Genomic DNA, 12,385 nt, shown 5'->3' with positions numbered 1-12,385 from the left:
AATTTCATGTGGATGATGGTCAAATTCATCTTTTAGGTAGCCCAAATCTATTAGCCAAGTTTTAGCTCTTTATTTCAGCATACTGTTATGCATTTTTTCTCAGTATGTCATAACTCTTTAAGATAAGATTTCTGAAGCCAAAGCCTACCTCAACTCTTTCTGGGGAGTAGGAAAGGACAGACCTTGAAAGCAATAGCTCTCGTTGACATCTCCACCAGAGTTCACTGTTCTACTTGGGCTTCATCTTTAGATGTATAGATAACCCTTTCCTCTCTCAGCCCTCATATAGACTCCATTATCAGATACATCCAGCTCTTGGCTTGTAATTTCTTCCCGTCTGTTCTTTCTTGCTACACTCACCCTTAAGTCGTGCCCAAATAAAGTCTCCTAAATGTTCTCAATGCCTCAAAACTCTCTTTTCCCTACCATCACACTAAGACCATTTTTTCTTCCTATTTAAAACTCTTAAAGGACTTCTATTGCTTATAAGATAAAGTAAATGTTCTTTTAGCTTATTGTTCAAAGTTCAAAAAATCTTGTTCTAAAATACTCGTATAGCCTCATTTTTCACTTGACCCTCCATTTACCTTGCACTGTGGTATAAGTGGAATATTCCCTGTACATACCATCCTGCTCCTGTACCTTTCATTATAATATAATGGCTCTCCTCATCTGCCCTCCCCTCAATTTCCTGCATCGTTGACACTGTTTGAAAACCTGTCATCAATTCAAGGCTAAGGCAGATGCTTCTTCATCTCTTAAGTGTCCTCTGATACCACCCTTCTCCTATGTAATTTACAAGCATGGAGGGTATACTGATTGCTTATGTGCAAGGAGAATAGGACCAAACCCACCGAGTACCTAACACGCACTGGACACTGTGCTGGGCATGACTGTCTCATTCAATCCTCACAAGAATCTTACAATGCTATTGTATCAACCCAAGTTCACACACCTAGGCGATGGAGCTTATAGTCAACCTCAGGTGGCCTAAATTAAAAAAACAAAAGTAAAATAGAAACAAAACAAAAAACCAAGAATGGAGTAGTGTAAACTAAGAATAAAAGAACTTCATGTCTATAGTTCCATTTTATGACACTGATAACATCAGGTCATAATGCACTTACTAATGGATGTGTCCTTTTTCCACATCTAAATCTAAGGTTCCTTTAGGACTATGTCCTCTTAGTCCTTGCCCAGTGCCCTTTTCCCTGGTTCCATTTTGCTTATCATCCAGGTCTCAAATGAAACATCATTTCCTCAATGAAACTTTCCCCACCTGCATTTTGTCCCATCCCAGGTGAGGTCCTTTTGTTACACAATCTTATCAACCATTGTACCTTCGGGTTCCACATCCCCAAATTCACCACTGGAACCTTCGGGTTCCATATCCCCAGATTCAACCAACCACATAATTTAGCCATGTCCTGGCAATTATTTACATAGCATTAACACTGCTTTAGGTATTGTAAGTAATCTATAGGTGACTTAAAGTATACAGGAAGATGTGCATAGGTTGTATGTGAATACAAATGCAGATGCAAATACTATATCATTTGGGGCTTCCCAGGTGGCTCAGTGGTAAAGAATCCACCTGCCAATGCAGGAGACACAGGAGACATGGGTTTGATCCCTGGGTTAGGAAGATCTCCTAGAAGAGGAAATGGCAACCCATTCCAGTATTCTTGCCTGGGAAATCCCATGGACAAAGGAGACTGGCAGGCAACAGTTCATGAGGTCACAGAGTCAGACACAATTTAGTGACTGAGCATGCACATGCTATGCCATTTTATATAAAGGACTTGAGCATCCCCAGTCTTTAGTATCCTCAGGAGTCCTGGAGTTAATCACCCACATATACTGAAAAATGACTGTACTTTGTAGCATTGCTACAATTAATGAACATTTCCTGTATTTATACATTTTATTGCCTACTAATATCCAGGTATTAACTTATTTAGCTACTAAAGTAAGAACTAAGAGTTGGACATGACCGAAGTAACTTAGCATGCACAAACTAATTTAAGGGCAGATACCATATCTCTCCTTCATAAGTGTATCATCAATGCCTCACACAGTATTTGGCTCACAGTAGGCATACATAAATATTTGCTGAGAGAATAAACAAATACCTCAGTATCTAGGACAGTGCCTATTGGCATATCATAGGCTCTTCCTATGCCCCGATCCACCATTACTGAAATATTCCCTTTTTGATGACTTAATAGAATGATGAATAGATATATGAACAATTCTCAAAACTCCCCTAGTCTAGATTTCTGAGACTGGCATCCCAAGAATGATAGATATATAGAAGAAAGAGCAGAATGTTTCTATTGTATAATATATTTTGGTGCTGATTATTAAAACCACCAGCAGACTACCTGTCCCAATAGACCTCACCTTTAAGTGAGTTTCTTCTTTCCTTCCTTCCTTCCCTCCTCTCTCTCTCCCTCCCTCCCTCTCTCCCCCTCTTTTCCCTCCCCTTCCTTCCTTCCTTCTCTTTCTTGCCATCCTGCCTTCCTTTTTTTAAAAGGCAAATCTAATTCTGGCAAGAAATGTATTTTTAATATGCTTGGCACAGCTGCTTCTGTGGAGTTAGAAATGTTAAATAATACAACACAACATAAATAATACAAATAACATAAATAACAAATAGTACTACAGTGTTAACATTAAACTGGTTCATTCAAGGACTGGCAGCAACAAGTGTTGGTTCAAAGAAATTAAACACCTGGAGATTCCATAGATACACAGTACGTATTAACTGGTCTGAGTAGTACTTACAACCCATGAGAAATTTGTTTTCCCACACAGCTATTTCCATCTCAGGTTTAACACAGACCACACTGAAAGACCTCTTTGTTTGGGTGCAGTGTGATGCTGTTGGAACAGTACCTAAATGTCAAGATGATATCTCTTAACACCATAGATTTACACAGCACTGTGCTTCACAGAAGCCCGATTGTGGTGGTGTTTTAAAATCAGAATTGTGCCAAAGACCTGGCACTCCACAAAGGATGCCAAATGGTTACCTTGGAAAATTTCTTCTCAGAAACCAGGTGGGTGCTGCATCATACTATCCCGCCCAAAGGTGAAGTCCTGCCTGCATTAGCTCTGTACTGTCCCAGGAACCAGTTCTAAGAGGAGAAGCACTTTTCAGACAATGGAAAGTATGCTTCTTCCAATGGTGCCTAGCACAGAGTAAGCACTCATCAGTTCATTTTAGTCGCCCAGTCTTGTCCAACTATGTGCAACCCTGTGGGCTGCAGCACACCAGGCTACCCTGTCCATCACCAACTCCTGGAGTTTACTGAAACTCCTGTCCATTGAGTCGGTGATGCCATACAACCATCTCATCCTCTGTCGTCCCCTTCTCCTCCTGCCCTCAATCTTTCCAGCATCAGGGTCTTTTCCAATGAGTCAGCTCTTCACATTAGGTGGCCAAAGTATTGGAGTTTCAACTTCAGCATCACTCCTTCCAATGAATATTCAGGACTGATTTCCTTTAGGATGGACTGATTGGATCTCCTTGCAGTCCAAGGGACTCTCAAGAGTCTTCTCCAACACCACAGTTCAAAAGCATCAATTCTCTGGCGCTCAACTTTCTTTATAGTCCAGCTCTCACATCCATACACGACTACTGAAAAAACCATAGCTTTGACTAGACGGACCTTTGTTGGCAAAGTAATGTCTCTGCTTTTTAATAAGCTGTCTACGTTGGCCATAACTTTTCTTCCAAGGAGCAAGCATCTTTTAATTTCATGGCTGCAGTCACCATCTGCAGTGATTTTGGAGGCCCGCAAAATAAAGTCTGTCACTGTTTCCACTGTTTACCTATCTATTTGCCATGAAGTGATGGGACTGGATGCCATGATTTTAGTTTTCTGAATGTTGAGTTTTAAGCCAACTTTTCCACACTGATACTACTACTGATTGATCTTTTAAGTCTAAAAATCAGTATCTCCAGCCCAGTTTTACGCTGAGCACCAGCCTCTAACTGCCCCCTCAACACCTCTTCTTGAATCTCTGCTACTCAGTAGCCAAAGCAGAACTATTGATTCCTATACACTCTCCAACCCATGCCATAGGCTAAATCAACTTCTACCCCAGGTCCTCTTCAGCTCTGCAAAGGGCACCACCGTCTACCAAGTTCCTTAAGAAAAAACATAGGGTTCTTATGGATTACTCTTGATTTATAATGTCCCACTGAAATTCACCAGTCAGTTCTGTTGACTAGTAAGTTCTGATGCCTACAGCATCCTCTCTTGCTGAACTGGCTTCTCTCCTTCCACTCTAGTTCCTTCAAAGTCCATTGCTGAATTTTCCAGCAGCCTGGGTAACAATGCACACCAGAATATTCATGCCCTGACAGCCTCCTAGAATACTTAGAATGAAATAAGATCTGCTGTTCTGCTCCTGCCAAAGGAGAACCCCATATGCTACTTGTTTCCTACTCACTAGGCACTATCCAACCACAAAGGTTTTGTAAGGCCACAGAGATATTCAACATACCAAGTGATTCTAGGCTAATCGGCTTGGCACCTGCTGGACCTGCTGTTTAAAACGCACCTCTCAGGTCTACATGGGACTTCCTCCTTCACGTCTTTCACACCACTGTTTAAACACCATCTCTTCAGATTTCCCAGTCTCCTTTGTTCTCAATTATATCATTTTGATTTTTTTCACAGAACTTGATTAAATATCTAAAAGTATTATTTGCTCTTGTGAACTTATGTATCTCCCCACTAGTTTATAAACTCCTTGAGACTGACTGTCAACGGTCACTGCTGCACCCTAGCATGTAGAAGTGTGATTGACTGACTGGCTGGAAATGAAGCTAAGACCAACATCTGCCTCAATGGGACCAGGCATCTTCCTGAGTCCTGAGATTTCAAAACTCTTACAGAGCAATATCTGGTTAGGATCAGTCACAGACAGTATAAAAGAATCTAAGTTCAATTTTCAAAAAAACAAAATGAAACAAAAACTGAGACAATGTGTTCAAAGAGATAATGTGCATTTGGGCAGCACTTAAACTCCACCTGAGACCCGATTTTCAAGCTAAGCCCAGGCGCACCTGGGGAAGCTGGTACACTGGGCTCCCAAGCACCTCTCTGTTGCCAGAGCAACTCTGCTTTAATATGCTTTTTAAAAATATATATATAATTGGCTTCCACAAGAATGGATATCTGATAAATAGGATTCACCACTAAAAAAGAATTAAGGGACTGCTTAATATATATGTTTATGTGCATTTAAAACCTCAGATCCTAAAGAAAATCAGTCCTGAATATTCATTGGAAGGACTGACACTGAAGCTGAAACTCCAATCCTTTGGCCACCTGATGTGAAGAACCGACTCCTTGGAAAAGACCCTGATTCTGGGAAAGATTGAAGGCATGGGGAGAAAGGGACAGTGGAGGATGAGATGGTTGGATGGCATCCCCAACTCAATGGACATGAGTTTGAGTAAAGTCCGGGAGTTGGTGATGGACAGGGAAGCCTGGTGTGCTGCAGTCCACAGGGTCTCAAAGAGTCAGACATGACTGAGCGACTGAACTGACTTGAAAACCTCAGAAAACAGATGGGGGCATTTCGAGTCATCGCATGCTACTCACTGCCATTTGGTGCCACTGGCGCAGCTCTTGCTGAGACCCCCTCATTCTTTTACCTGGCCCTGACAGTATCTGGAAGTATCTTCTGTCCCATCTGGTAATCCCTTCTTCACCCTATGCTTGAATTAACATCTCTCCTTCCAAGCCCACATCTGAGCTGCCCCTCCCCTGTGGCTCCTGGTGCTACTGAGTTCATGGTGCACTCAGCAGCCTGGCCTGTGACCACTGCCCTTACTTCATTCTTCCTTCCCTGTCTCTGCAGCCTGCACAGAATCTAAACCAGCTGTGCCCAACTATTCACTTGAGATTTTCCAACCAGACCTAAAATTCTCCCTTCTCATATATGGTTGTCCTAGGGCATTCCTCATATTGACTTGCCTTTTTTTGTTTGTTTTGTTTTTTATTTATTTTTTTTTCCATTTATTTTTATTAGTTGGAGGCTAATTACTTGCCTTTTCACGTGAACTTGCCAGTGGAAACACCATCTGTGCTCCCTTAGGTTTCCCATTCTGCACCCCCACCTCACCTTGCCTTCTGGGACATATATCCCTCTCCCCCTGTGCCCACAACTCTGTTTGCACCATTATTGTGACGTAAATCATGCTATTTTCCTCTCTGGACTAGAGACGTAGCCAGCACTTGTAGAGAGAGATGAGACTTAGAGCAGAGGAGTCTGTTGTAGGTCCCACGTCAAAACATACTACTTGTGCAAGTTTGTGGACTTCTCTCTCAGAGCTTCAGCCTCTTTACCTACAAAAATATATAGAATAATACTGACCTCTCAAGGTTGTAAATATTGATACATATGAAAATAATTTGGAAGCTATAAATGTGATGTGTTCTTATTTGCTGCTTGAGGGCTGGGACTATTTCTATCTATCTTTGTACCTGCCTCTTAGCCCTGTGCCTATGTAGCAGAGTTCATTCATTTCAACAAAACTCTGAGAAAAGGAGAAAGGATTCATTCTGATTGTGTCTCAACTTGAACTTTCAAGTCACCCAGAAAAGTTCTTTCAGATCTGGGCAGGCTTGAGGGAGGAGGGAGAATGAAAGAGAAGTTATTAGGCTATTTATTAATTGAAAGCAGTAAATTTGCATGACAGATTAACTGGGGATAGGTCCAGATGAGACCCTGACAGGGCTGCTGTGAAGTTAGGACCATGCTGGGTCTCTCAGATTTCTTAGAAGTCCAGCCCCCAGGAGTTGGGGAGCTCCCAGCCCCCAACTGGGAGCTCCCAGCCCCCAGTTCTCTCTTTAAGAGAGAACTTGAATGAGACATTTGAATTAAGACATGTATAGGTTTGTTTGATGGCCATAGTGTACAATATGCTTCCCACCAGGCTCCTCTGTCCATGGGATTCTCCAGGCAAGAATACTGGAGTAGGTTGCCAATGTCCTCCACCAGGGGATCTTCCCAACCCAGGGATCGAATCCACCTCTCTTATGTCTCCTGCATTGGCAGCCAGGTTCTTTACCACTAGCGCCACCTGGAAAGCCCCTCCGAAGGGGGTTAGATAGGAGAATAAGAAAATGGGCTCCCTGGAGTGATGCTCCATGGAGAAATTTTAAAGGATGATCTGGTTTCTGCATTCAAATACCAAGGCTTGGTTGATGCAGGGACATTTCAAGAGAAGCTGTGCCTGATTTCCTCTGATTCAGCTTCTTTTCCATCTTGTGGTGCTGGATCACCATGTCGAGCTATTTCAGTTGTACACTGAACAACGGTACACATAGGAAGATATTCACATACTAAATTTGTGACTTTTTGTTGTTGTTGCAAGTTTCTGCCAAAAAAGTCAAGTGTCTTCACCACCTGTTGGGATACACACATATTGGATCAGCACTATTCCTTAATCATCTAGCCTGCACCTCCACTCTCCCTGCAACTCTTCAAAGACAAGGACTGTGTCTTAGTCATATTTATTTTGGTAATATATATTTACAGGACGTGAAATACAATATTTATTCAGTAAATCTGGTTGTTTGACTGATGCATGTGGGTTTTATAAGTTTTATCAGGAGGTTTCATATTTTCCATTTTTTCTTCATTCCTTTTATGTTTTCCTCCCAAACTTCAGGTTTTGTCACAGAGATAGTACTTTCAACAAACAATATAAATCCTCACCCAACACACAAGTTAGAAAATATGGCAGGAAACCCCATGAGGAAATAATCTTTTCAGGACCTAGTTTTCCACCCTTTCTCCATTTCCAAGTTATCAGATGCATTTTCCTACAACCTAAAATTCAGGACACTGATCAAGTCAGTTAAGACAATTTTATTCCAAACCTGCTGAGTATAAAGGGCTGCATTTTGCTCTGGGAAGGGATTCAAAGTCTTTCCAAATAAATGGCTTGCTTGTCTAGCTGTCAGAGTGTGGACTTCTTTGGCACTCTTATCCTAGTCCTGATTCAAGTTTATGCGCCAGAAACGGAACTTCTGCCTCTTTCAAATTCAACAAGGTCTTCAGACCATGGTAGTCTTGCACAATATGGACCTGGTATTAGAGCAACTGAGGGTATTTACAGTGTATTTAAATAACATAGTGCAAAGAATAGGAGGTTTGAAAGTCTGGCTGGGTTTGGTGAACTGACTTCCATAAATCTAAGACCTGAAAAATACATTTTTTGTTCAAACGTTGGAAAGATTTTTGTCAACTTTTTGCTTCATTAGGATTTCTTTAAGTTTTCCTGGTAACCAGGAACAAGTTTCACAATTTGTGTCACACTTGGCTCCTGTTCCGGGGAGTGAGGGAAAGCTTGCTCTTGCTTCAATAACCCCTGCACAGTGGAGGATAAGGAGCTCAGCACGGAGGAGGCCTGCCAGCAGTTAACCCTGCCAAAGCAAACAGGAATCAGTGTGGACAATGGGACGATTATGTGGTGGAAAATGGATACCCTGAATGAAGGCAGGAAAGCCACATCAATTGTGTTTAGAAACTGCGTCTTACCCCCAGGTTATAAAGCCTTCCCTCAGAGCATTCAGAAGATGTTGCTGTTTCACTGAAAACTCACCCACCAAAGGTCAATGGGTGGAGTTGAAACAGAATGCTTTTCTCTTGTAACTTCCTGTGTGTCCTGGTATCTGCCCACAAATCTTTGTGCCACCACCGTGTCCTAGCATTCACTCTGGTATCAGGCCTTCCAGAGCTCCCCAGAGGAGAAGGGCAGAGCTCAGCTGCCAGGGGCAGAGGCAGAGGGTTCAGTAGTCCCCTCAGTAGGCCTTCTCCATGCAGCTTCCTGACAGACTTCATCAGCCAATGGCCAGGCTCAGGCTGGTCCTCTGGTGAAAAACCTGAGCTCAGTTCAGGCTCATGATGAGGGCTATGTCCTTGAGTGTAAATGATTTTTCACTCCCTGTTTCTTCCTTTTTAAGAACCAAAATCAAATGAATAATTCTGTTTCAAATGAATAATAAAGCCAAACTATACAATGAATCATATGACACTCATGTAATCATCATTCAAGATTTCTATGTATTACTATTATTTGAAAGAGATCTGTTTTATTCCATTTTGTTTTCTGAAAGAAACATAACTTTTAAGATACAGTAAATCCCCATCTTCATCCTTCCCTACCTAGGAGGTACCACTTGAAGTTGACATGGATTGTTCCCAGGTGGTTTTTAGGACTTTTATCACATATGTTTTTATTCATAAAATTTTACATAAAAAGATCTTGTGTGTTTTTTAAACTTACATGAATAATACAGTTATCTTTTAAGATTAACTTTTGCACTGAAACTAATGTTTTTGAAGTTTATTATTTCAAGTACTGGTAAATTTAGCCTTAAGATTATGTAATATTCCCTCAAATTAAAAAAATAAATTAAATCTAGCCTTCTATTCAAGGGCATGCATTTTCCCCACTTTATCACAAAGAATACAATCAACACTCTTGCACATTGATTCTAGCATGTGTATCTAGTACTTAAGTAAACAATAAATTAGAAGTACATTTGCTGAACCACAGTTAACTTTACCAAATGATGGCAAAATTGTTCTCCAAGAGGTTGTACTAATTTACAAACCCTCCAGAAATGTGTAATGTATTCACCAAAACTTGATGTCAATAGGTTATGTTTTGCTAATCTGATAGCCTCAAATGGCAGCTCACTGTTTCATTTTTCAATTTCCTGGTAACTAGTAAACTTGATCTCAACTAGTGAAGTTGAGCGTATTTTCATTTTTCATATGCAATTGCTCATGTGTGTTTCTTGCTTTTAAACTGCCTCTTCATAAGTTTTTAGCTACACTGCCTGCATGCTAAATTGCTTCAGTCACATCCGACTCTATGTGACCCTATGGACTGTAGCCCAATAGGCGCCTCTGTCCATGGGATTCTCTAGGCAAGAATACTGGAGTGGGTTGCCATGCTCTCCTCCAGGGCATCTTCCTGACCCAGGGATCCAACTCCCATTTCCTATGTCTCCTGCTTCATTAGGCAGATTCTTTACCACTAGCACCACCCAGGAAGCCCCTTAGCCACATTTCTACTGTGTTATTGTAGAGGTTCTTTATATATATATATTTGAATATTTAAGTTCTAATTTTTCATCAAATAAGAATTTACAAGAATTATATTCCTACTAAAAAAATTTTTTCTCATGCCAGTTGGAATGTGAGACCTTAGTTCCTTGAACAGGGATCAAACCCATCATTCCCCTGTACTGGAAGGTGAAGTCTTAACTACTGGAGAGCCAGGGAATTCCCAGTAGAGATTTTTTTTATAAATTTGGGGTTTATATGTAGTTCCCATAGATTTTCCCAGTGATTTTCCTTTTCACTTTGTTTATGGTTTCTCATAACTTTTAATGTAGTTTAAATTTGTTTTCTAAAGTAGTTAGATGTATTAATCTTTCTCTCTATAATTTACTGGTATTCTGTGATTTTATAAAAAAAGAATTCTAGGTTTATATACTGAAATTTCTTCTGTGTTTTCTCTCTTTAAATTATTAACATATTTATTACACCCTCTACTCCCATGAACCTAAGTCTTTGAGTAAATACATCTTCCATGTTTTTTCTAATTTTTTTTTTGTCTTTAAGCCACTTGGGAAATGTGAATTTGTATGTCATGAAAAAGTAGTTTAATGTTATTTTTTTCCATATGTAATCAATTGGCCCACACGATTTTTTGAAAATTCTATACTTTCCCCACTGATTTATAACATTGCCTGTCATATCCCAAGTTTATTCTAGGGCATGTTTTTAATGTCTTCATGCTCTCAATGATCCCTTTTTCTATCTCTAAACCAGTACTATACTTTTAAAATTACAATTGTTTTGTTAAAAGTCTTAGTATAAGTAATTTTTATCTTTATCTTTTTTTCCTTCCCCTACTTTTCTTTCTTCCAGATTTTCCTGGCTTTTGTTGACCTTTTACTCTTCCATAAAATTTCAAATCAGCTTGTCCAGTTCTTCAGAAAATCCTGGTGAGAATATGACTGCAATCATGTTTAATTTATTAATTAATTTGGAGAAAATTGATGTCTTTATAATCTTTTCATACACAAAAACATGGATTTTAACAAGGTCTTCATTTATATCTTTCAATAAACTTTCACAAATGTTTTCTTTATAAATTTGAACATTTTTGTTAAGATTTATTTCTAGACAGCTTATCAATTTAGTTATTAATATAAATTGCATCTTTTACTATTTAATTATTTGTTGCTCACAGTAAAGAAAATGATATTTTCATATTCTATACAGTATCTTGATAAAATCCAAAATTCCTTATTTGTTCCAATAATTTATTTAAGTTTCAGACTATCCCGTGTGGACAATCATATCAATGATGAAAGTTTTGTTATGCCTTTCTAGTAAGTATAGCTGTGTTCCCACCCCCACTTTCAGTTTGCGCCAAGAGAAAAGAAACAATGATAGCTAGAAAACTTTCTCATTTCTGGTTTTAGAGCATGCTTTTGTTTTATTTTTAATGTTGATGTAATGAATTTAAAATAACTTGTAATGAGTTAGTAATTTTTTTTCATTTTTTGTTTTTTCTGCAATTCCTTCTCTTCCATCAAAGTAATCATTTATTACTTTTACCTTTCATCTGTTAATGCTGTAACATGTTAATATAATTTCAAAATTTAATAATTAACCATAATATATGTAGGATTTTCATATATTTTATATATTTTCATATATTACATGTTTAATTTTCTAATATTTTATTTAGAATTTTTGTTTCTATGGTCATGAGTAAGATCAGCCTATTGTTTTCTTTCTATGAATGGTCCATGATAGTTTAGGCATGAGATTACATTGACTTCATAAAATGAGTTGTTACTTTTCTTGTTCTGATCTCTGGAAGAGTTTACACAATATAAAATAGATATGATCCATTCAGTGGAAATTTGGGAGAATATGCATATAAACTATTTTAGACTGGAGGATTTTTAAGGGAGTTAGATTTTGATCCATCGATCCATTTTCATAAGTGGCTATAGATCTGTTTAGATTTTCTCATTGCATCCGTTTTGTTAAATTGTTGTTGCTGTTCAGTCGCCAAGTTGTGTCCAACTCTTCACAACCCCATGGACTGCAGCACACCAGGTTTCCCTGTCCCTCACCTTCTCCCAGAGCTTGCCCAAGTTCATGTTCATTGCATTGGTGATGCCATCCATCCATTTCATCCTGTCACCCTCTTCTCCTTCTGACTTCAATCTTTCCCAGCATCAGGGTCTTTTCCAATGAGTCTGCTCTTTGCATCAGGTGGCCAAAGTATTGGAGCTTCAGCTTTAGCATTAGTCCTTCCAGT

At 39.4% G+C, this 12,385-nt stretch overlaps 2 protein-coding genes across 2 annotated transcripts in view; one reads left to right on the top strand and one right to left on the bottom strand.

The window, feature by feature from the left end:
* Positions 1–12,385, top strand: part of STARD13 (StAR related lipid transfer domain containing 13) — a 495,175-nt gene that overhangs the window by 39,633 nt on the left and 443,157 nt on the right. Inside the window, exon 2 of the mRNA XM_070471789.1 lies at positions 10,975–11,051. The gene's annotated coding sequence lies outside the window, so the exon portion shown is untranslated. The remainder of the gene's footprint in view (positions 1–10,974; positions 11,052–12,385) is intronic.
* Positions 1–12,385, bottom strand: part of RFC3 (replication factor C subunit 3) — a 215,356-nt gene that overhangs the window by 160,388 nt on the left and 42,583 nt on the right. The window lies entirely within an intron of this gene.

Source organism: Odocoileus virginianus, chromosome 8, assembly GCF_023699985.2.
Source record: "Odocoileus virginianus isolate 20LAN1187 ecotype Illinois chromosome 8, Ovbor_1.2, whole genome shotgun sequence".
Lineage (NCBI taxonomy): Eukaryota > Metazoa > Chordata > Mammalia > Artiodactyla > Cervidae > Odocoileus > Odocoileus virginianus.
Note: the sequence above shows the minus strand (reverse complement) of the source record. Positions and strands in the feature narration are given on the sequence as shown.